Consider the following 26189-nt stretch of genomic DNA (forward strand, 5'->3'; position numbering starts at 1 on the left):
CTGTTTTCAAGCACATTTGCATTCTACACATACAGATGCTGATCCCTTCTTCTAAATACTAGGGCAATTTTTCACATAGCAATGCTTTTATTCAGAGTAATGATGATATTCGCTTTCATGTTTCTTGCATAACATATATAGAAAGTGTTATTCTTTGGCTCAATAAAAGGAGACCGCACTGTCTGCTTTTGATGTACTACAGCAATTACAGGCACACATATCCCTTGCGGAAAAAAAACATGATGTAATGCCTTCATATAACCATATATATCACAACTGTACTGACATTTCTACCATGATGCATTTGTCCTGTATAGTACTTTGTATTGCCTGCTGTCAAGCACACATCATCCACATTCAGTGCTTGAAACATTGTTGTGCCTTATACTGTAATGCATGAATGACACGTACCACATTTATAATGTGTCCATTTAAATTGTGAGAGTCTTCCACTATCCCCTTCATCTCTAAGATTGTTTACCATACAAACATCTGATGTAATAAGTTAGAGTAAGTGGATACATACATACATGCATACATACAAATATTTCAAGCATGGGCATTAATGCCCTTTTACCCTGCCAATATACCAAAACATTTGTTTCCATAATAAGTGTCCAGGCTGTTCTTAAACATATTTAAATTAGCACTTGCTTTAATGTAGTTTGGTAGTTTGTTCTGTGCATCAGCTGCTCTTGCAGAGAACCAATTAGTACACTTCTAATTCCTATGGAATCTTCTACCTTGGCTGTCTGATGATTCATTACTACTTTTCGAAAAACCTAGTAATATTTGTAAGACTTCCACTTTGGTGCCTGCCTGTGATTCATTCCAATGTCATTAGTCAGCAGAGCCATTTTGCTCACTGTGCAGTTCCTGGAGGGGCACCATGATATGAATATACTAATGTTACATAGACACCATTATATCTAGACATCGTTATCTATTTTTATTTCGGACAGAGATAATTTCACAGACTGAGATTGCATAGCAGTGAAATGTTTATTAGGGGCATGTCATGCTGTGAGTGCTCCTGTGGCATGTGCATTGAGTACTTGATTTTAGAGCATACCTACACAGAGGGGCACTAAATTCTGAGACAGTGTATGTATTACATGATGGTGACAGCTTCCTTCTCAAAGAAGCAGTCATATTGTAATGCTCAACGTTGTGTGGACAGTAACATGTTCAGCTCCTTTCCAGCATCAAGAAGAAATATGATTGTTCATATTATATCCATATTTTCTGTGTTGACACACACATTCAATTCAGTTATGTGTGACAGTCTCCATTGCTATCTGATTTGGCACATGCCTTCAGTATGGGGGGGGGGGGGTCTGAAGAGAGTCTTGCCTAATACACAGGGGTTTGAATCTGGTAACATATGTCTGTCAGACATTAATGGCTTACACATGTTCAACGAGGTGGCTCTTTCAGGCATTTTCATACCAGGCAGGTCATCAGTGCACCTTATGAGGTATAATAATGCTGTATGACCTTCAAGGGTGGTCTTCTTTATGTGACCGATATTTGTATGTCTGCAGTGCCCATGATTGTTTTGATCTCTCTGATATCTGGTGATGGGTGTGTAGAACATGATGCAAATGTTCCTTAGGTCATTCCTTGCTCATATGCATTACCTAATCACAAAATAATTATGTTCTGTATTGCATGTCTTCCTCCGAACATGTTTAATACTGCAATATTTTCTATCACAGAATACAGCTTAACAGCAGATGTGTGATTCTATAAATGTTTCATACTGTATGGCATGCAGCAAGACCATCAGGAAATATGATTGATCCTCTGTTACAATACTTTCCATTGTGTTGCTGCTGCTGAATTGCTGTTCATAGGTTCATACTAGGCTATCTGCCCTAGGGCATTTATAAGCCTAGCCAGAATGTGTTTGGCTTTTGCCATACATTTTAAATTTATTTTGTTATGCCCTTTTTTGAGGTTAGTATACTGTGCCTCTGTCTAACAGTGACACAGAAGTGATACCTGGGGTAAACCTATGATCTCCCATCCACTCATCAAGATTCCTCTTGAAGAGAGTCAATGAGGGACTCTGCCTAACCTGGACTGGAATTTGATTCCAGAGTGAAGGGAGCCTCTGGGTTATGAATCTGTCCCTCCAGCATGTCCTATTTATTTCAGTGCTGAGGTTCAAGTCTCTCGAGCGCGTAGCTCGAAGGATTTGGATTTTCTGAGGTGCAGCATGTCCATTAATTCAGGGTTGGACATGGTTTATACGTCAGGCACAGATCACCTCTGAACAGGTGGTATGCCACTGAGTAGAGCTGGAGTTTCTTTAACCGGGCAGCATATGGCATCTGTTTGAGCACTTCGATCCTCTTGGTGAGGTACTTTTGGGGTCTTTCCAGTTGCTGCAGGTGTCTGGTAAGGTACATCCCAAAAGGAGCATTGTACTCAGTTATGGGCCTGATGAGGGATGAGTAAAGAGGCACGATGACCTCCCCTGATCTAGATGTGAATCCCTTCATGATTAGGTGGGCTATATTAAATGTTTTTCTAACCACTTTGGCCACGTGGTTGTCAAATGAGAGATTGCTATCAACTTGGGTACCCAGGTCCCTAATTTCTTCTTCTGTACTTAATGGATTACCACCTATGTGGTAATTTGTGGGCACTTTGTTTTTGCCAAACGGGATGACTATACACTTTTTGGCATTTAGCTTGAGGCCATGGCTCTGGCACCAGTTGTCTGTTTCTATGAGGCCCTTTTAGAGGATGGTTGTGTCGGCTGGAGAGTCGATTATGGCACCCAGTTTGCAGTCATCTGCGAACTTGGTCAGCCACAGTCCTTCTGTGTTGGCCTGTACCTCCGAGAAATATATACCGAATAAGAGAGGTCCCAGGACTGAGCCTTGTAGGACACCACTTGTAACTGGTTTGGAGTCTGATATGGCTCCAGCAATTCTAACCATGTGGGTTCTGTCCTTGAGCCAGTTTGCAATCCATCTAGTGACATAGGGGTTTATATTCAAGCTGGTGAGCTTATCTATAATGCCCGAGTGGGGTATTGTATCGAAGGCTTTTGCGAGGTCCAGGTAGGCTGTGTGGACCACCTTCCCCTCGTCAATGGCCTTGGTGACTGTTTCAAAGAAATCAACCAGGTTTAAGAGGCAGGATCTGCCCTTAACAAAGCTGAACTGCGTAGGATCCGGTGTCTGTAGGTCCCCAGTATCTTTATTTATGAGGTCCATGATGATCCTTTCCATAGCTTTGCAGACCAAGCTAGTCACGCTTATGGGGCGATAGTTTCCAGGATCCGTTGAGGCACCACCTTTATGGAGAGGGACCACTGTTGCTGTACGCCACTCTTTGGGCACATATCCTGTAGTAAGGCTGAGATTGAATAGTAGTTTTATATTTGGGTTTAGCTCTTCTTGGAGTTCATGTAGGACGCAGCCCAGGACACCGTCTGGTCCCATTGATGCTGTGTTTTTTGCTTTGGAGAGGGCGGCTCAAACCTGAGCATCTGAGATGTCAGGGGGGCAGCACTCTGCTGGGATAGATATTTGCCCTTTTGGTGGGGAGGGGGGGGAGTTTGCGCTGAACCTGTCAGCTAGGATGTTGGCAATGTCTGTGGGTTCAGTTTATTTTTTGTCATTTTGGACTAATTCTGAGCATATCTGGGAATTCCCACCCAGGTTCCTAACATAACTAAAGAAAGCCTTGTGATTATCCTTAGTGTCCTGTGCAATTTTTCTCTCGAAGCTGGCCTTAGACAATTTTATGAGTGCCCGTAGTTTTTTGCTAATACTGATCAGTGTTGCCTTCCCTTTTTGGGATTTTGCTCTATCATTTAGTAGCTTCCTCCTTCTATTGTATAGTTTGTTTATGGCTGGGGTCCATCAGACAGGACGTCTGCCTTTGGAGGATTGGGTCTTGGTTTTATTTGGGATCACATGATCCATGCATTCCTGAAGGTGTTCATAGAATACGTTTATAAAGGATTCTGCGGTCTGGGCCGTATTTTCCACAGGCCCGGGGGCTTTGAAGGATTCCACCTCGGTTTTGAGGAGTGTGAAATTTGCTTTAGAGAAGTTTTTCACTGTGGTTTTCTGGGCAGGGGGTGGGGTCGGGATGTGAATATCCAGTGAGATTAGTTTATGGTCTGATCTTACCAGTGAGGGATACACTTCTGGTCTGGAGCATAGAGCCCCATGTTGGTAATGATCAGGTCCAGTATGTTTTTCCCTCTTGTGGGAGTGGTAACAAGTTGTTCCATAGCATTTGAGTTTATAAATTCTAGGAACCTTTGGGCTAGGGTGTTGGAGCTAGAGTAATGCTCCCAGTCTATGTTTGGGTAGTTGAAGTCACCCAATATAATGGTGTTTGGAGAGACCTTCATATTTTCCAGTGTTCTCAGGAAGGCTGAGTGGGGTTCCTGGGTTTGGGAGGGTAGTCTGTAGCAGGCTATAAACTGGAAGGCAGTTTTACCCACTGTTAGTTGCACGTGGATAGTCTCTGATGCTTCGTGCTTTGCCACCAACCTGGAGGTGTGGGTATCTTTGATGAATATCGATACCCCCCTCCTTTTGTGGTTCGGTCCAAGTTTTGGGGCCGAAAAGCATGGTATGAGGTATAACCTGGTAGTGCTGGGGTGCTCTTGGGGGCCCTGAACCAGGTTTCTGTTACTGCACAGATATCAATGTTCTCCATGCTAAGGAGAGTTTTGAGTGCATGCATCTTGAGGTTTGGACTTCTGGCGTTGAGTAGCATTACTCTTAGTTTCTTATCCCTTGTGATACCTATGGAGGTGGGTTTGTCTTTTGAGCCTTGCCTAAAAAAGGCACTATGGGGGTAGCAATAGCCTTTGCCAATATCCAAAAGCCCAGGGGTGACAGGTGCAAGCCATCCCTAGTGAAGCATCGTGGCTTGTCGAGCATATCATCCCAAGCTGACAGGCATTGGATCCCCTTTGAATGACACCAGTACTTAAGCCAATTGTTGAAATTGATAATCTTGTCTTCATATTGTGGCATCATTCTTGGTGAGGGTAAGATGTTACTCAAGGTCAGGGTCATACCGGCCTGGGCTACATGCTCAGAGAGCTCCTTTATGTCTCTTTTCATGTAGTCCAGGGAGGTACGTCTCAGGTCATTCACACCCGCATGGACAATAACTGAGTCATATTTGTATTTGCCTTGGAGTGACCTGAGTGCTTTTGTTATGTGGCGGATCCTAGCACCCGACAGGCTGCTCACCATGACCCTCTCCTTGTTCAGCCTGGTGAGCGGGACGTCAGTGTGCCTGACGATAGCGATAGAGTCACCTATTACAAGTGTATCAGGTGTGTTGTTTAGTCTTAAGGGCTGTGACTGTTCGGCACACTGGCTTTGTGAGATATGTGTTGCACGTGTTTTGTTTTGGGGTAGCAGTTGCTTGGGTGTCTGCTTTGGAGGTCTCTGCTGCTTAGGCAGATCTTTATTTAGAGCCTCCGAGTATGTTTTTGTGTCATTATGTGTTTGGTTTGCTGTCGTGGTAGGTCTATGTGAGACTGGAATTATAGTGAGTGTGGTTTCCTTCTCCTCCTGACTGGTTATGCCAGTACTGAGTTGAGAGAGCTTAGTCTCCAGTTTGGCTATATGGTTGCATCTCTCACATGTGTTGGAATTTGTTGGGAGGAGGAGAGGGTTGTCTGTGTACATGAGGCAGTTGTAACATTGCCTCAAGATTCCCAGATTCACCAGCCGGACCGGAGAGGAGATTGACAACTGACCTTTGGACATGCTAGAATAATATTGGGAATTCCTTAATAATTGAAAACAAGGGCCAGTGGGGAGTGAGGGTGTAGTGCTTTTAATTTTTAGTGCTGACTTATATAATTGCTTTCGTGAGCAAGTGCCAGGTAACCTAAGTGCAATGTGTTACAGGTAACTTAAAGGCAAAAATGACAAACAGTAACTTTCTTTCAAGTGAAACAAGGAAATAAGTACAGTAAGCAATGCAGATATCACTAGTGATCCACAAAAGCGCTGAGAAGCCGTGTATTAGTTGGAATTTGCGTTCCAGTTAAATAACAAGCAAACAAACAACAAGCATATAAACAAAGCTAGATTCAGCAGGCCTGGATCTAGTCTATGCTACAGCAAACAAGGTTTACCAATTTCAGTAAGATACAGTTCAAATATTCAAGCACTATAAACCTTTAATCAGAAATTCCCAGCTCAGAAGGGCAGAGTCCAGCCTCTTCTCCCACAAGAGTGCAGACCACGAACCTTCTTAATGTAAAATAACTGGCCTGAAGCCCAAGTGCTTAAACCAGAACTAATACACTTTAAGAATAACAGACAGTGGGCTCTCAATCAGCAGTTCCCAACTTAGAAGGATGAAAGCTACCTGTCCTGCCACCACAGTGCATGCCACAAACCTTCCTAATGTAAAACAACTGGTCTGAAGCCCAAGTGCTTAATCCAAAAGACTTAGAATGATAGCTACACTTTAATCAAGTTACTACCAAGCAGTAATAAATACAATTGAATACTTTAGAGAATGCCTGGAGTAGTGCACAAGTTACACAAACAAAGCTAGATCCAGCAGGCCCGAATCCAGTCTATGCCACAGCAAACAAGGCGCACCAACTTCAGTAAGAAGCAGTTCATATATGCATGCACTATAAGCCTTTAACCAGAAATTCCCAGCTCAGAAGGGCAGAGTCCAGCCTCTCCTCCCACAAGAGTGCAGACCACAAACCCTCTTAATGTAAAATAACTGGCCTGAAAGCCCAAGTGCTTAAACCAGAATTAATACACTTTTAGAATAACAGACACTGAGCCCTCAATCAGCAGTTCCCAACCTAGAAGGATGTAAGCTATCTGTTCTGCCACTACAGTGCAGACCACAAACCCTCTCAGTGCAAAACAACTGGTCCGAAGCCCAAGTGTTTAAACCAAAAGGCTTAGAATGAGTTACACCAAGCAGTAATAAATACAACTGAGTACTTTTAAGATGATGCAAAAGTAAAATAAAGTAGGTAGAAACACAAGTACAGTAAAAGCAGATTATTTTTATTTTTTTTTTTCTGAACAAGTGCTGAGATCAAAGAAACAGATTTGAGTGCTGAAACTAGAAAACTGGCTAGTTATAAGAAAAAAACTAAGCTAGAAGGCTTCCCTCCAACACAGAAGGGCTTGGGGGCTCAGAAGCCTACAAATAGTCTATACCACTTAACAGGAAAGGCAGGAAACAAGCTTATTTTTTTTTCTGTTTCCCAGATGCTCTCTTTGTACACAGTAGGAGTGCCTGAAATCATAATATGATCTCACTGCACTCAGTTGAGTGAGCAAATGAGATGGGCCCAGAAGGAGTATCCAAACATAAATTTACAAGAGGGGTGGGCAGTTTCAAGGCCACCAAGATTAACACCAAAATAAAAACAGGGAGGGTGGGTGGGACTAACTGAAGAGCAGAGTCAAAACTTCCAGTTCAGTTAATATTCCTGCAACACAGTTAAAATCAATTTAAATACTGTATTTTTTGAAAAAAAAGTGCAGATAAAGGTACTTAAATTCTCTTATACATCCAGTTGAATACAGCAAGTTCTTAGCCGGCCAAAGCTGAGGTTTTTGAGCAGAAAATATTTCACACTGTACCACTTAAATAGGCAAGGACAGGAAATCAAACAATGTGGCTACCCCCACACCTGTAATTACTAGCAAATAACAAAATTCAGCAAACACTGACTAACTTCCATTTCAGTTAATATTCCTGCAACACAGTTAAAATCAATTTAAATACTGTATTTTTTGAAAAAAAAAGTGCAGATAAAGGTACTTAAATTCTCTTATACGTCCAGTTGAATACAGGTAGTTCTTAGCCGGCCAAAGCTGTGGATTTTAAGCAAAAAATATTTCACATTGTACCACTTAAATAGGCAAGGACAGAAAATCAAAGAATGTGGCTACCACCACACTTGTAATTACTAGCAAATAACACAATTCAGCAAATATTATCTTCCAGTTAAGTTAATATTCCTGCAACACAATTAATATCAATTTAAATACTGTATTTTTTGAAAAAAAAAGTGCAGATAAAGGTACTTAAATTCTCTTATAAGTCCAGTTGAATACAGCTAGTTCTTAGCCGGCCAAAGCTGAGATTTTTGAGCAGAAAATATTTCACACTGTACCACTTAAATAGGCAAGGAAAGGAAATCAAAGAATGTGGCTACCCCCAGACCTGTAATTACTAGCACATAACAAAATTCAGCAAACACTGACTAACTTCCAGTTCAGTTAATATTTCTGCAACACAGTTAAAATCAATTTAAATACTGTATTTTTTTGAAAAAAAAAAGTGCAGATAAAGGTACTTAAATGTTATGTTACTGCTCCCTGTAATTGCATGTGAACATGCCCATTATTACTATGTCAGATATGTTTCCAAATCAGCAGTGGCAAAATTGCACTCCTGACATGTCATTTGGTTTGTCTTGTCATTGGTGACTTATATATATTGTTTGTTGTTAGATTAGCATGTAGCATTTTCGTAACTATCCAACACTTGCTTGTCTATTACATGGTCATAGATGATAAACCTCTTTCCTATTATTGGCACTGTCATTTCTTTGCATAAACATGCCCATTTATGAGTTACTTGACATTACAGCTGTACGATTCTTTTGTTCTTATGTCATCATTATCATCATCATCATCACCCCCCTCTTTACCATTTTCTTCATTGGTTTGGGATATTATGTTAACTGTTGCCATTTCTCTTGATTCAATGCTACACTCCTGCCTTCTTCAACACTCTAGCCTAACTGTCACAGATCTCTCACAAAATTCCACAATCTCTTTGCTGGATGCCCTCATTTCCTCTCACCTTCTTCTTGTCTGTCCCAAATCTTCTTCACCAGATTTTCTTGTCAAATCACTACTTTGTACACCTTACTTTTCAATGTAATTTGGCATTCTTCAGTCAGCCACTTCACCTGACACTCTGGACAAGGTGGCTGCAGCCCCTCTGATTCTAGCTTTGAATTCTTCATTCAGACATCCCTTCTCCTCAGCCACCACTCCCAGATACTTGAAGCTGTTAACCTGTTCCACTATCTTCCCTTCTGTCTCATTTCTCAGCTTCTTCTGATTTCTCCAATTTGTTGCCATTACCACTGTCATATCTGTACTTAGTTTCATCCCACGTACTGACAATTATGCATTTCATTACCCTATCCTTTGCTGAAGTTTTTGCTCAGAGTCTGTCTGTAATGCCATATCGTCTGCATACAGCAACTTTGTTGATCTGTCCCCTCCGACTTGCTTGATAATGTAATCCACCACCAATATGAACAGCAGGGGGCTCACAGCTGAACTCTGATACACACCCAGTCCCCTGGGAACCCCTCTGTTTGACCGAACACTGTTCATACTTGAGTCATTGGATCTTTGTACATAGCCTGCACTAATTTCCCCATTGTTTTTCAGACATTGAACTACCAGAGGACTGCCCAAATCACTTTTCTTGGAAGCTAGTCATATGCTTTCTCCAAGTCAACAAATGCTCAGATGCACTGTTTTCTCATCTCTAGATTCTCAATTATCTGTCTCACTGCAAACATTGGGTCACTTGTGCTTTACCCTGATCAGGATCCAAATTGCTCATTTCCCATCTTACTTTCTGCTACTCTACATATCCATTTATCAATCACCCTCTCCAAAACGTTCATGCAGTGTGACAGGAGTTTGATATCTCTGTAGTGCCCACACTTGTGTATGTCCCTTTTGTTCTTGTACACTGGCACAAATATGCTCATTCTCCAGTTATCTGGGATATGTCTTTCTCTGTACATTCTTATGAGTACCCTCAGGATCCATTTTTCCCCTACCTAAACCAGCATCTTTATCATATCTGCTGTGACCTCATCAGAGCCTGCTGCCTTCCCTGACTTCATTTTCCTTACTGCTATTCTTACTTCTTCTATCATTGGCTCCTCTTTGTCCCACATTGTAGGCTGTGTCTGGTGGTTATGTGGGGTTTTTTTCATTCATAAGCTGCAGGATGTACTCCTTTCATCTGCATTTATTGTCCTGTGGACTGGAGAGGAGGTTGTTGCTGGCATCCATTATGAAGGATGGCTGGCTACCTTTTTTATACTTCTGCCTTTTCCTTGCAACTTGATATTGTTTCTTTCTGCCACCTACTGAATCCCTTTCCAGAAGCTGGTAGAGTGCCTCTGATGCTGTATTCTTTGCTCTTGCAATTCCTTTCTTAGCCTCTTTGTTCGTCAAACAGTATTCCTTCCTAGTCTGGTCTATCTTTTCTATCTCCTTCTTTTTCCTGAACTCCTTTCTTTTGATCACTTCCAGGACTTCTGTATTCCACCACCAGCTTTCCTTATGTATCTTATTTCCATACCTGGCTCAGCCACATATCTTTTCTGTATTTCTAACACATGCTGTTTTTTAGGCTCTGCTATTCTTGTTCACCTCCACTTTTTTCCTCTTCTTCTTGGGGTGCTAGAGCCCTGAGTAATTCCTTGAACTGTTTTACTTTGTCTCTAGTCAACTTCCAGGTCTTCAGCCTGGTCTCTGTTGACCTTAGAGTTTCTCTGACCACTGCTTTCAGCTGATTGTGACAACCAGTGATTTATACTGTGGGCTGACTGTTTAAACGGGGATGACTTTCAATCACTGATTCTACCCCTGTGCCTTACATGAATCCGATATTTTATCAGAGGCTCATTGGACTATGTTCCCAGTTCTTCTATAAGTTAACAATGTATTAAACCACCCTGTTTAGAGGAACTGAGTTAAGAGGAATTGAGTTCAATTAATCAGCTGCAGTGTAATAGAAAGTAAACTGTCTTTCGGCTTTTTCCGGTTAGGGGTTGCCACAGCGGAACTCCGGTCCGCTAATGATTGGCAGTAGATTTTTACGTGCTGACTTGCCAGGCCTAATGCACAACCTTCAATGAAGGAACTCCCATTCACGCATGTCGACACACAGAAGATGCTCTAACTGAAAATCGAATGTGCAATGTCTAACTGTGAGGCGACAACGCTACCGCAGCACCACCACCGCAGTGTAGTGTAATGGAAAGTATTTTTTCAAAATTAGGTTTGGCCTGTTGTCACTTTTGATTTTTGTGTGGTCAAATGACTGTGCTATATTCACAAAAGTCACTATCTTTGGAAGAGAGGGTAAGTCTGGGTTGGGGTTAAATTTAAGTTCGACTCTGGAGTAAATTTTAAGTGTAAGATTTTATTTGCAGCTATGGGTTGGTGTACAGCATACCTTTCATCCATCCCTGATTTTCAGGGATATCCCTTTATTTTTACTCAAAATTTTGCTCTATTCCTCTTAATCCCTCCTAAAACTGGTGACTTTTGTAGAAAAGGTTGTGAATTGCACCTAATAATGATAATAATTAGAGTTATATATTTTGTTTAGTTCACAAAATCTATATTAATTCATATTCTCTTATTCTGTCAATATCTCAGGTTAATAACACCAATATTTAAAAGCTTCCTTGATTGTCCCTGATTATTTCTGGATTTTTACCTGACTCTGTTGAGATTTGTCCCTTGCTAGTTGAGCACTATAGTGGTTGAAGTTTACAATATGAATGCTATAGAGCTTTGTGGCTCATTATGAACTGTAGCTGCAGTACTGCACATATGTTTTTATACATTTCACTGAAATGGTTTTCAGTTGTGGGGCATTTTCTGGGTAGATGAATTTAATGTTCATGGATATTAATGGCCATACACTGCAACCATACATTTTTCATAAATCTCTTACACGCACCCACACAAACACTGATGCACAAACACACACACACACACACACACACACACACACACACACACACACACACACACACACTTACAAAGTTAAATTGTCTTGGTCTGGACTTAGCATATATGATGCTTGTTTATTAATGTTATAATGTATTGGATCTCAAATGACAACAGCAACAACAAAAAAAATATATAATAGTAATTTCTTTGGATAGTTTATCAATGTATATTTTATTTTTATGTTTGTATCTATACTGTATTTTTAAATGTCAGCAATATCTGTCACTGTTGATGCCAAATTGCTCAAGTAATGACAGAAAAGGGTTCATGGACTAGTCTACCTGCCTGATTAACAAATTTTAAATACATATAAGCATATCTGAGTGTTGAGTATTATAACATTGGACTATAAGTAGCTATTACAGGAAATGTGAGAGTAATTCATTCTATCAAAACTATATTAATTATTTTTTCCAGAATAAAAAGGGAAATATAAATGTACTACCATTCTCACTGTTAAATTAAGTGTCGAAGCATGGTGATGTATTCTAATTAAACAGAAAATTGTTTTATGTAGTATTCATTCTGACACACACACACACACACACACACACACACACACACACACACACACACACACACACACACACACACACACACACACCAATGTTTTTAAATGAAAAACAAACAAAACTGTAGAGTAACCAAGCTATTTTCAAACTTTCATAGAAATGAAGACAGTAGAAACATAAAATAAATCATTGCAATTTCAAATCATGTTGAAATAATATAAGTTGAGATTACTTAAAAAGATACAGTTGCTGTCACTATACCAACATATGTTTAACAGTAAAAGGACTTTATAATTATCCAGATATGTTTCCCTGAAACAATATAAGCCAGATAATGATATAGCGGAACAGAAGCTGTGAAATTTCCCAGGTAAAGTAGCAAGGAATTGAAGATCGACATGAAGGAGCACACTTCTTATGTAAGAATGAGGTATCACACCTAATACAGCTTTTAAATCTTATTGAAATGTGAATAATATAATATGCAGCTAAGAAAAATAAAAAAAAATACACTGTACACTGAAGGCATTTATAACTCTGCACTGCAGTTAACCTCACTGCACTTAACCTCACAAACAGAAACAATTTAGTAATGTGAAGGATTGAAAAAGTAACAGCCCATTGAAAATTCCATGTGAAGTCACACAAGAAGATACAGAAATGATAAGGTACACAAAGACTGTGCAGTTACAATGATGGTCAGCCATCATCTTTATTAAAAAAAAAAAAAAAAAAACTTTCTCTCTCTTTAGCAATGATACATTGCAAGCTCAGTAAAACAGGTACACAATAACATGCCTATAAAAGCAGTAAAGTAGTACCCATTAATCATTTCATCAAATAAAGAATACATTCTTAGTATGGTAGTATGGATAACCAAACTGCATACCTCTCAACTGTACAGATTTTCGCAGAATGTCCAGATTTTTTGCCTCATATTTTGGTCTGTTTCACATGAAATTGTGGTTTTCTGGCAAACCACTTGCAAATCGAGGGTTGAAGCAAAAAAATAATAACAGACATTTGAGTTTTGGACTTCATACCTTTTAGAAAATGTATGCTAATTCAAAACCTGTTATTCTATTAGATTTCTAAGTTTGTAAGAGCAATATTTAAAAAGTGACCCTACTTTTGGACCTTTGTCCCCCCCCGTTATTTATGGATTTGTCCAGATTTCTTGGATTAAGAGGTTGAGAAGTATGCATCTAAAAGAATACTTATACAATTGCAACTAGGAAGAAAGCTTAGTAGAATCCTGTAACATGACATTCCACTGCCAACATATGTTCATAGGTTCATAGGTTCATACTAGGCTATCTGCCCTAGGGCATTTATAAGCCTAGCCAGAGTGTGTATGGCTTTTGCCACCCATTTTAAATTAATTTTGCTATGCCCTTTTTCAAGGTTAGTATACTGTGCCTCTGTCTAACAGTGACACAGAAGTGATACCCCGGGTAAACCTATGATCTCCCATCCACTCATCAAGATTCCTCTTGAAGAGAGTCAATGAGGGACTCTGCCTAACCTGGACTGGGATTTTATTCCAGAGTGAAGGGAGCCTCTGGGTTATGAATCTGTCTCTCCAGCATGTCCTATTTATTTCAGTACTAGGGTTTAAGTCCCTCAAGTGCATAGCTCGATGGGTTTTGGATTTTCTGAGGTGCAGCATGTCCATTAATTGTGGGTTGGACATGGCTTTATACATCAGGCACAGATCGCCACTGAGCAGGCGGTATGCCACTGAGTAGAGCTGGAGTTTCTTTAACCGGGCAGCATACGACATCTGTTTGAGCCCCTTGATCCTCTTGGTGAGGTACTTTTGGGGTCTTTCCAGTTGCTGCAGGTGTCTGGTAAGGTACATCCCAAAAGGGGCATTGTACTCAATTATGGGCCTGATGAGGGATGAGTAAAGAGGCATGATGATCTCCCCTTATCTAGATGTGAATCCCTTCATGATTAGGTGGGCTATATAAAATGTTTTTCTAACCACTTTGGCCACGTGGTTGTCAAATGAGAGATTGCTATCAACTTGGGTCCCCAGGTCCCTAATTACTTCTTCTGTACTTAATGGATTACCACCTATGTGGTAATTTGTGGGCACTTTGTTTTTGCCAAAGGGGATGACTATACACTTTTTGGCATTTAGCTTGAGGCCATGGCTCTGGCACCAGTTGTCTGTTTCTATGAGGCCCTTTTGGAGGATGCTTGTGTCGGCTGGAGAGTCTATTATGGCACCCAGTTTGCAGTCATCTGCGAACTTGGTCAGCCACAGTCCTTCCATGTTGGCCTGTACCTCCGAGAAATATATACCGAACAAGAGAGGTCCCAAGACTGAGCCTTGTGGGACGCCACTTGTAACTGGTTTGGAGTCTGACATGGCTCCAGCTATTCTAACCATGTGGGTTCTGTCATTGAGCCAGTTTCCAACCCATCTAGTGACATAGGGGTTTATATTTAAGCTGGTGAGCTTATCTATAATGCCCGTGTGGGGTATTGTATCAAAGGCTTTTGTGAGGTCCAGGTAGGCTGTGTGGACCACCTTCCCCTTGTCAATGGCCTTGGTGACTGTTTCAAAGAAATTGACCAGGTTTAAGAGGCAGGATCTGCCCTTAACAAAGCCGAACTGGGTAGGACCCAGTGTCTGTAGGTACCCAGTATCTTTATTTATAAGGTCCATGATGATCCTTTCCATAGCTTTGCAGACCAAGCTAGTGAGACTTATGGGGCAATAGTTTCCAGGATCCGTTGAGGCACCACCTTTGTGGAGAGGGACCACTGTTGCTGTACGCCACTCTTTGGGTACATATCATGTAGTAAGGCTGAGATTGAACAGTAGTTTTAGGTTTGGGTTTAGCTCTTCTTGGAGTTCATGTAGGATGCAGCCCGGGACACCGTCTGGTCCCATTGATGCTGTGTTTCTTGCTTTGGAGAGGGCAGCTCTTACCTGAGCATCTGAGATATCAGGGGGGCAGAACTCTGCTCGGATAGATATTAGCCCTTTTGGTGGGAAGGGGGGGAGAAGTTTGCGCTGAACCTGTCAGCTAGGATGTTGGCAATGTCTGTGGGTTCGGTGTATTTTTTGTCATTTTGGACTAATTCTGAGCATATCTGGGAATTCCCACCCAGGTTCCTAACATAACTAAAGAAAGCCTTGTGATTATCCTTAGTGTCCTGTGCAATTTTTCTCTCGAAGCTGGCCTTAGACGATTTTATGAGTGTCCATAGTTTTTTGCTAATACTGATCAGAGATGCCTTCCCTTTTTGGGATTTTGCTCTGTCATGTAGTAGCTTCCTCCTTCTATTGTATAGTTTGTTTATGGCTGGGGTCCACCAGACAGGACGTCTGCCTTTGGAGGATTGGGTCTTGGTTTTATTTGGGATTGCATGATCCATGCATTCCTGAAGGTGTTCATAGAATGCGTTTATAAAGGATTTTGTGGTCTGGGCCGTATTATCCACAGGCCCGGGGCTTTGAAGGATTCCACCTCGGTTTTGAGGAGTGTGAAATTTGCTTTAGAGAAGTTTTTCACTGTGGTTTTCTGGGCATGGGGTGGGGTCAGGATGTGAATATCCAGTGAGATTAGTTTATGGTCTGATCTTACCAGTGAGGGATACACCTCTGGTCTGGAGCATAGAGTCCCCATGTTGGTGATGATCAGGTCCAGTATGTTTTCCCCTCTTGTGGGAGTGGTAACAAGTTGTTCCATAGCATTTGAGTTTATAAATTCTAGGAACCTTTGGGCTAGGGTGTTGGAGCTAGAGTAATGCTCCCAGTCTATGGTTGGGTAGTTGAAGTCACCCAATATAATGGTGTTTGGAGAGACCTTCATATTTTCCAGTGTTCTCAGGAAAGCCGAGTGGGGTTCCCGGGTTTGGGAGGGTGGTCTGTAGCAGGCTATAAACTGGAAGGCAGTTTTACCCACAGTTAGTTGCACATGGATAGTCTCTGATGCTTCGTGCTGTGCCACCAACCTGAAGGTGTGGGCATCTTTGACGAATATTGATACTCCCCCTCCTTTTGTGGTTTGGTCCTAGTTTTGGGGCCGAAAAGCATGGTATGAGGTATAACCTGGTAGTGCAGGGGTGCTCTTGAGAGCCTTGAACCAGGTTTCTGTTACTGCACAGATATCGATGTTCTCCATGCTAAGGAGAGTTTTGAGTGCGTGCATCTTGAGGTTTAGACTTCTGGCGTTGAGTAGCATTACTCTTACTTTCTTATCCCTTGTGATACCTATGGAGGTGGGTTTGTCTTTTGAGCCTTGCCTAAAAAAGGCACTATAGGGGTAGCAAGAGCCTTTTCCAATATCCGAAAGCCCAGGGGTGACAGGTGCAAGCCGTCCCTAGCGAAGCATCGTGGCTTGTCGAGCATGTCATCCCAGGCTGACAGGCATTGGATCCCCTTTGAATGACACCAATACTTAAGCCAATTGTTGAAATTGATAATCTTGTCTTCATACTGTGGCATCATTCTTGGTGAGGGTAAGATGCTACTCAAGGTCAGGGTCATACCGGCCTGGGCTACATGCTCAGAGAGCTCCTCTATGTCTCTTTTCATGTAGTCCAGGGAGGTACGTCTCAGGTCATTCACACCAGCATGGACAATGACTGAGTCATATTTGTACTTGCCTTGGAGTGACCTGAGTGCTTGTGTTATATGGCCAGAGCCTCAAAATGAGCCTCAAAATGTGAAAACCCATCAAAAAAGGCCAATCTCATGCATGCTTAGCTATTAGCAATGCCGAAAGTGGCTTTTAGACAAAAAACACACCAATATTCTTTCCAAATGCTTTAACATGACCAAGCCTGCAGGTTATAGCAAAGTTTTTGCAGCCTTCGCAAACATTCAGCTGGGTAGCATTTGAATGCACCCCTAGCTATTCTTAGCCATGCAAATTCTGTTCTGTCTAATCCAGTAATCATAGGGTACTCCAAACAGATAAAACCTACAATCAGAACCACTGGGTAGAGGGACTCTCAGGGCCCATCCCACACTCTGCATAACAGCTGACCACATTCTTTTCACAAATGGGCAGTTCCACAGTAGATGCATATAGATTGCATGCACCTCCTCATAATGCCAGCACCTGTCATAACTTTGCCAACCTATTTTTAAATAATTGAACTGGTGTTAGATGTCATCTATATAACAGCTTTGTCTTTGTGAAATGGGCTAATGGGGGCAGCCTTTATCATTCAGGCTGCCTTGACAATAATTCCACTCATGTATCATGAGGGGTAAATTCAACATATAGTATCAGTCCTGACCAAGTGGTGGTGGTGCTGCGGTAGCATTGTCGCCTCACAGTAAGACGCTGCCCGGTTTGATTCTCAGCTAGAGCATCTTCTGTGTGGAGACATGCGTGAATGGGCGTACCTTCATTGAAGGTTGTGCATCAGGGCTGGTAACTCAGCATGTAAAAATCAACTACCGATCATTAGTGTTTCGGAGTTCCACTGTGGCGACCCCTAACTGGGAAAAGTCGAAAGACACAACAACAAGTATCAGTCCTGACCAAGATACTCCAGAAAATGTAGATGTTAGAATGGTCACTGCTGCAGTAGCTACTTTCCCCCTCATCCCCCTTGTTTTTGTATGTTGTTTATACCAGGGTGTGGATATTTATTTTTGTTGTTCCTAGCAGTGTCCTTTCAGGGCTCAGCCTCCCTCTCTCTTTTGGCATGGAAGTTTTGAAGGGCTTGACACCCAAGCATGTCTTTCAGTCAGCTCATCTCAAGCTGACTGATGGTTTTGGGTGTGTAAAATGTCCCCTGAAGCTGGTCATCTGTTCCAGCCCAATCAGGATATAACCCATAGAGCTAAGTCTACTGCAACAGTGATCATTCAAACATCTTACTATTATGGTAAGTGTATTATGCAATGATACTTATTGTTTGCAAAAGATGGCATTAAGTGGAGTCTGTGTTAGAAGCTTCTGACTTGTAGACACAATGGTTCTTAATGAACCTTACTTGAATAATGTCATGAAATATCACTGGTCTGACATATTAGTATTATCATATTGCTTCTTTCTTCTTCTTCTTTCTGCTTTTCCCGTTTAGGGGTCGCCACAGCGGATCACCTGTCCGCTCATGATTGGCAGTGGAGTTTTACAGTGTCGAGTTGCCAGCCTGGCACCCAACCTTCCACAGAAGGCACACACACACACACACACACACACACACACACACACACACACACACACACACACACACACACACACACACACACACACACACACCTAGGGCCAATTTAAAGTGTCCAATCGACCTACAGCATGTCTTCGGGATGTGGGAGGAAGCCGGAGCACCCGGAGGAAACCCACACGACCACAGGGAGGACATTCAGACTCTGCACAGAAGGCACCCCAGCCGAGGATCAAACTGGAGAAACTCTTGCTCTGAGGCATCATATTGCTTCTTTCTACTGACCCTTAAAACAATGTTAATGAGTATAACGTCCTTATCATCATTTGACCATCTACTGTTATGGTACATTTACTTACATAGCTGTATTATGTTCATCATACTGATTACTGCTGCAGTAGCCTTTCTGCATGTGTAGATTACCCTAATTTTCTACATTTAGTAAGTGGAAGGAGAAGAATCCAGGAACCCCTGGATAATAGTCCTACCAAAGCCTGATCTAGACCTAGAGAAGGAATCGAGCTTATAGTACTAAAGTGTGTACAGAGGACTAAGTAACAGGTTTTAGGATACTTCTAGAACCCAACCCTTTCCAAAATGCTGTAGATAAAGCCAAAATCCCAGTGGAGTGGGCCTTTATCCTGCATAGAATAGTTTCATTGTGGTGATTATAACAAAAGTTAATAGCCTTAGACAACCGTTTGGAAATAGTGCATTTTGACAGAGGTTGTCCCTTCTTAACTTCACAAGAAATGATAAATTTATCTGAAGATAAGAAAGATTAAGTTTTGTAACGATAGTTCTTGAGTTGTCAGTGGACATCCAAGGTAAGGAGTATCCTTCCTCCCTCATTTTTCAGTTCAGGAAAGAAAATGGAGAAATAAGTAGTTTGGCTTAAAGTAAATTTGGATGCCACTTTAGGGGGATTAGTTCTCAAAGAAACCCTCTCTATGGAAAATGAGATAGGATTGAGTCACCATAAGAGCTTGAATCTCTGATACCCTTCTTGTGGACCTCAGCCAACCAGTAAAACTGTTTACCATGTTAAGAATATGAAGTATGTCTAGTTAACTGGTTCAAATGAAGCAAGTGTTAGCATCTGGAACATAAAATTATGCAAAACCCTTTTCAAAACATTAGAATGCATTGAAAGAGAAGGATCCATTGGCAGGCATGTTGGAATTGACAATAAATGAACCTTGATGGAGGAGGAAGAGAGATTATAGGATAGCAACTCACACAAATATTGTAAAACCAGAGAACAACAAGCCCTGAATTTGTGCTAATTATGTTTTTCACACAAGATGGAAAGCCTTTTCCATTTACTAACATATGATTTTCTAACAGCATGCTTCCATGGCTCCATTCGTACCCACTGCATATCCTCAGTAAATAGGTGCCTAAAGGGAAAAGACATTATCATCCCTCTTCTTGGGTGAGTAGATCCATTCTGCGAGAAAGCATGTGGTAATTGCCCCTGGTCACTTTCAAAAAAGAGACAACCATGGTTGCCTGAAACAGAAAAGAATCACCACAATGATCTTTTGGGAATTTCTTCTGAATCTTCAGAAGTGCACTGCATATCAGTGGAAAGGGTGGAAAGACATACAGGAACATTCCTGTTTAAGGAAAAGAAAAGGCATCCATCTTTCAGGCCTTCTTGCATGGAGTCCTGTGACAGAATCTTGCCAGCTAATTGTTCAAAGAGGAGGCAAAGAGGTCTGCTTGCGGAACTCCCTACAGATGGCTCAAATCATGGGAGCCCCAAATGCAATTTACATTATTGAGGGTCTGTCCATGCCCTGCTCAGCTTGTCTGCCACACATTTTTCCTCAGACATAATGTAATAAACTGTAGGGTGAGACTGTGTTGTGATGTTATATCTCAAGCTAACATAGATAATCTGCAGAGGGGTTTATCCTGGTTCCCGCTTGCTTGTTGATGTAACACATGAATCCTTAAATACTTTAAAAGCCACTTTTTCCCACAAAACAAAATATGTAAAAAGCACTTTAAAACACATTGTCAGTACCCAAAAATAAAATAAACATGGTTTCTCCACAGGCAAAAATTTTTTTTGTGTTGTTTTTAACAATTTTTAAACTGACAGGGAAAAAAGAGTGTTCTTGTTTAAAAGTGCAATTAAGTCTCATGACAGACCTTTATCTAGATCTATTTTTAAAGTTTTCAACTCAAATACCAGTGCTGGGGTTTGCCAGAAGATATAACTTAGTTGAATCAGAAATATTACTAAATGTGGGTCTCCCCTTCTCCCTCCCTGTTCCAAAGCAGACAACACAGACACCTCAGACTTTGTTTGTAGGGCAGTTTCAGGATGGATAAAAGTGCAAGGTGTGTGTGTGTGTGTGTGTGTGTGTGTGTGTGTGTGTGTGTGTGTGTGTGTGTGTGTGTGTGTGTGTGTGTGGTGAGACACCAAGGACAGATGCAAGTGCATAAATATAAAAGAGATGCTTGCTCTGATCAAGGCACTCAACTCTCTGAATTATCTTTGGTCCCCAGAACTCTTCAAGTTGTTACACAAAATACCACAGTCTTATGATATATCCAAATGCAAGGGAGAAGCACACTATAGCCCCTTAGCAGACTAGGCATGTTAGTTTGGGATATAGTTTCACTGCACAGTCTGACTATACATCTTCATCATAACCGATCCCCCTTTTCCCCATTTTCTTCCTAAAATCAGAGTGTCATGTCAACCGTCTCTATCTCTCTTGATTCAAAGCAATTCTCCTACTCTCTTTGACAGCCATACCTGACTGCCACAGATCTTCTCTCACACAGTCCATCCATCTCTTTGCTGGATGCCCTCGTTTTCTATTGCTTTCTTCCTGTCTATCCCAAATCTTCTTCACCCGACTATAGTCTGCTTTTCTGTGCATGTGTCCAAATAACTGTAACATTGTTGCCTCCTCTGTAAATGAGGCCACTTTAACTTCTGCTGGGGTGTCCTTATTTCTTCATCTGTCACACTGAGTGCAACCTACTATCCATTCCAGACATTTTATCTCCATCACCTCCAGCTTCCTCAACTGCTCTGCTTTTACAGCCCAAGTTTCTGTACCATGCAGTAGTACTTGTCACACCACTGATTAGTACACCTTACTTTTCAGCTTCTTTGGCTTTCTTGTCATAAATTATCCATGATTTTTGCCTTGACCTCCTCATTCAGACCTCCTTAGAGGGAATAACTAGGTCTGAATGGGTACTGGTAATAGTCATCTTACATTCCATCAGAGTAAAGTTTTGTGGCAGATAAGCTGAGCAAGACCAAGCCAGACTCTCACTAATGGAAACTAGATCAGGGGGTATTCCAAGATTTAATAAATCTGTGGGGAGTTCCTCAAGTCGACCTATTTGCCTGTCCTCTGCAAACTCAAAAATCAAGATTCTACTCCAGGACTCCATTCTTTGGACAGAAATGCTTCTGTATGCTTTTTTATCCATGTACTGATATTCAACGTACTTCTAAAGATTCAGAAAGGATTCCCAAAGATCATTGTGGTGACTCCCTTCTGACTCAGGCAACATTAGTTCTCCCTTCTTTTGGAAGTGGGCAGGGGCAATTTCCACAAACTTCCTCACAGAATGGATCTATTCACTTAAGATTGGGATGTTTGATAAACCCCACCCCCAACTGACATCAATTGAGTGCCTGGATGATAGGTCATAGTTCTCTTTAGGCACCTATTTACTGAGGACATGCAGTGGGTTCTAATGGAGGCAAGAAACCCTGCTACTAGAAAATCATATATTAGCAAATGGAAAAGTTTTTCTAGTTGGTTCCAACAACATAACAAGCACCCATTCAGGGCTAGTTGTTCACTGGTTTTACAATATTTGTGAGAGTTACTATCATATGGCATTTATTACTCCTCCAGAAAAATTAATTTATCAAACATTTCAACATGTCTGCTCAGGATTCTCCTCATTTAATGCATTCTCATGTCAAATGTTTGTGAAAGAGGTTTTGTATAAGCGGCCACCAAGAAAACTCATGGCCCCTCCTTGGGATCTTAATTTTGAGTTTGAGAAGCTAACACTTGCTCCATTTGAACTGACTAACCTGGCTAACTTGAGGTTTTTGACATAGAAACACTTTTACTGATTGCTGTGACTTCTACCAGAAGGTTATCTGAGTTGCAAGCTCTTATGGTGAGTCAACCCTATCTCATTTTCCACATAGACAGAGTTTCTTTGAAAACTAATCCTTCTTTTATGCCTAAAGTGGTATCTGAGATTACTTTAAACTATCCATCTCCCCGTTTTCTTTGCTGAAAAATGAGGGAGAAAGGATACTCTGCACCTTGAATGTGCACAGACAACTCAGGTACTAACTTGACAGAACTAAATCATTCATATCTTCAAATTTGTATTAGACTTTGTAATAACTTCTGTACTAGGTTTTGTAATAACTTTATTTAACTGTAACCATATTATATCAATATGGAGGTTTTCTCCAGATATTATTACAGTTTCCCAATAAACAAATGACAAATAAATAAATAAAGACAACTTGTTCCTTGTTTGTGAAAGTAAGAAAAAGGGACAGCCTATTTCAAAACAGACTATTTCCAAATGGTTACCCAAGGCTATTTTTTGTCATAGTTTCCACAGAAAAAAATATTCCAGACAGAGTACAGACACACTCTTCCATGGCTTTGGTTTCATCTATGGGTATTTGGAAAGGGTTGGATTCTAGAAGTATTGTAGAAGCAGCAATTTGGTCCCCTGTATATACATTTACAAGGCATTACAAGCTTGATTCCTTCTCTAGGTCTGGAATGGTCTTTGCTAGGACCATGCTTTTGGGGCTCTTGGACCCTTTTCCTTCCACCTCACAAATGTATTAACTTGGTACTTTACCCATACAGCTAAAGCTACTGCAGCAGTGATTATTGTTACAGCAATTATCAATATGATGAACATAGTACAGTTTTATAAGTAAACTTACCCCAACAGCAGGTGTTTGAATGATCACTACTGCAGTAGATTCTCATTCCCTCCACCCCTCTTTGTTTTTTGGTGTGTTGTTTATGCCAAGGTGTGGAGATTTATTTTTTGGTGTTTCTAGCATTATACTTTCAGGCTACAGCCTCCCTCTTTCTGTAGCATGAAAGTTCTGACTCTTTTGACACTCAAACCTATCCTTTTAGTCATCTCAGTTCAATCTGACTGATGGTTTGGGCATATGAAAACTGCCCTGAAGCTTTGAAAGCTGGATGGCTGTTATGTCCTTTGCAGTATATAAATCATATAAGTAAAGGTACTGCATCAGCGATCATTTGAACATGCACTATTCCTGTAGCTTGTGTCCGGAGATAAAAACATTGTTAACACTCAGTGCAGTGGATAGTCCAAAGGGTTAGCAAAGAACTGATAATGTGATCCAAGCTCATAAAACCCTAAGAAACCTCTGAAATCTGGATGAATAGGGATGTAATGAGAAACAACTTTCAAATCTAGTGTTACCAGAAAACTTGAATGAGGAAGAAGAGGTAGCAGGTTGTGAAGTGATAATTATTACAAACAGGTTTAGGAAAGAAAGATCTAGAACTGGTCTCCAAGTACTTTCATTCTCTTGCACTAAAAACATTCTTGAATAAAAACCTTTCTCCACCTGGGAAGGGATAGAATTGATTCTATCACTCCCTAGGACAGCATGTGATTAAGGACAGTGGTAATAAAAGAGTCTTGTCTGGTTTGGTGAATGAGGACTTACTCCCTGGAAAGGACTAATAACCATATTGTGTCAAGAAATGTATCTCTCTAAGGAAGTGGAATACAATGATCCTGGCTAAGCTTTATAGTAAATAAGCTTGGAATCCCTACTCTAGCAATAAATCAGTCTTGTACAAGAAGTTAGGAGCCAAAAGTATGATTTTATTAGGCAGATGAGCGCTGTTTAATCCAATTCTCAAAGTTGTAAAGCATTATTTATATCCAAAAAAAGACTTAGAAGTTATTCTAAAGTTTTGTGGTGGGTGCGGAAAACATGGGGGTCTTGAAGGTTATAGGTTGTTAGAACATATCTGTACAGGCCATTGGGGGGGGGGGGTTGGAAAACTCTGCCAATGATAGGAACTACCCATTTGTTCAAGGTTGATACTTGGAGTTATGCCCAAAAGCCTCTATGATTGGTTGGTTGTAATACATATTGGTTGCCCATGGGAACCTTCCTTCTCAAGCCAGTCTGTCTATCCTAGATGTTTTTCATAGTTAAACAGAGCAATTTGCATTATACAATGTCACCTTGGTAGTGTTAGTATTACTATTATAGGGAACCACTAGAAAATGTAATAAAAATGGCTTATTTTCCATTTCCCATTTTATTTAACCTTTTTTCATTTCAAAATACCTTCATCATTTCATTGTAAAGTGTCTTATTGAGCCGCTTAAATGGTAAAGATAAAAATAAAGGAACTGGCCTTTCAAAATGTTTTGAATCAGTGCTTGTGCTTACGGTTCATCAGATCTGCCTAAAATAGTGATAATGTTGAGGAAAATAATGATGGTTGTATATCATAAGATAAATACATAAAACTTGGTGCTTGGGATATTAAAGAGGGAGACCTGTTCCAAAAGTTAAAAGCCAGTAGTTGTAGGGAGAACATGCGAAACATAGTTCCCGGGCCAAGAAGGGAAACAATAAGCTAAAAGAGCGAGGCAGAGTCGAACATTGATGTAGTATATTTTAGATTAAATGAATGGTGATTAAGAAGTGGGAGCTCTCCACTATAGCTGGCACAATAGTACACGAGTGAAAGGCTGTTAAAGATACAAGGCTGTAGAGGTCATCCATTTGTCAAGTGTTGATTAATTGCATGGGGAATGGGAGAAGGGAGTCTGCCATGAGTACAAGGCTTATAATAAGCAGACAAGGATCCTATAACTGTAGATAATCAGATAATCTGTTTTTTTTTTTTTTTGAAAACAGTCAAACATATGGTCAAGAGGAAGAGCCTGCTATTTTATAAGCTCCCAACCCTTAACATAAGAGGTTTCCATGTCAACCAATACTGGTCAATAGAAATAGCAAAGGGACTATCTGTCAAACAATAATTGTGACATACACCACAAAAAATGCCAATCCTAATTAGAAGTTAAGTTAACATGACATCAAAAAGTAAAATTAACAAGACAGTGTACTTTTTGCGACTCAGCAATTCTATCTATAATTCATTTCATGTCTTTACAATTAAACCTATGGAGAGAAAGGTGGCAGCCTGCCAAAATACCAGGCCCGATAATAAGCGAGACAAAAGTAGTGACATTAGAAGGCAACAGAGGTCAGCCTTTGGTTGGGTGTTATTTGAAAATTAATCCAATTTGGTTAGGAGGAGGGAACCCAACATAAATGCAAGTCCAATGGTATGAGGAAAAGGGGCATGCTTTGGATAGGATAATGGGTTTTATGAAACAGTCAATCTTTGAATCAAAAGGGAAAGCCTGCCAAATTCCTACCTAAAATCCTGTGTCCTAGAAGAATTATAGAGATACCATCCATTGTTAAATATAACAAATATCATAGAGAAAACATGAATATGGATCAAAATAAAAGCAATCAGAGTATGTATAGTAAAGGAAAATAAATGAAAATAAATAAAAAAAAAACTAAAAAATTACTTTTGATAACCATATAGGTAGAAAATGCATTAAACTTAGACCAACATGTTAATGC

Source organism: Protopterus annectens, chromosome 12.part0, assembly GCF_019279795.1.
Source record: "Protopterus annectens isolate FY-2018-M chromosome 12.part0, PAN1.0, whole genome shotgun sequence".
Lineage (NCBI taxonomy): Eukaryota > Metazoa > Chordata > Ceratodontiformes > Protopteridae > Protopterus > Protopterus annectens.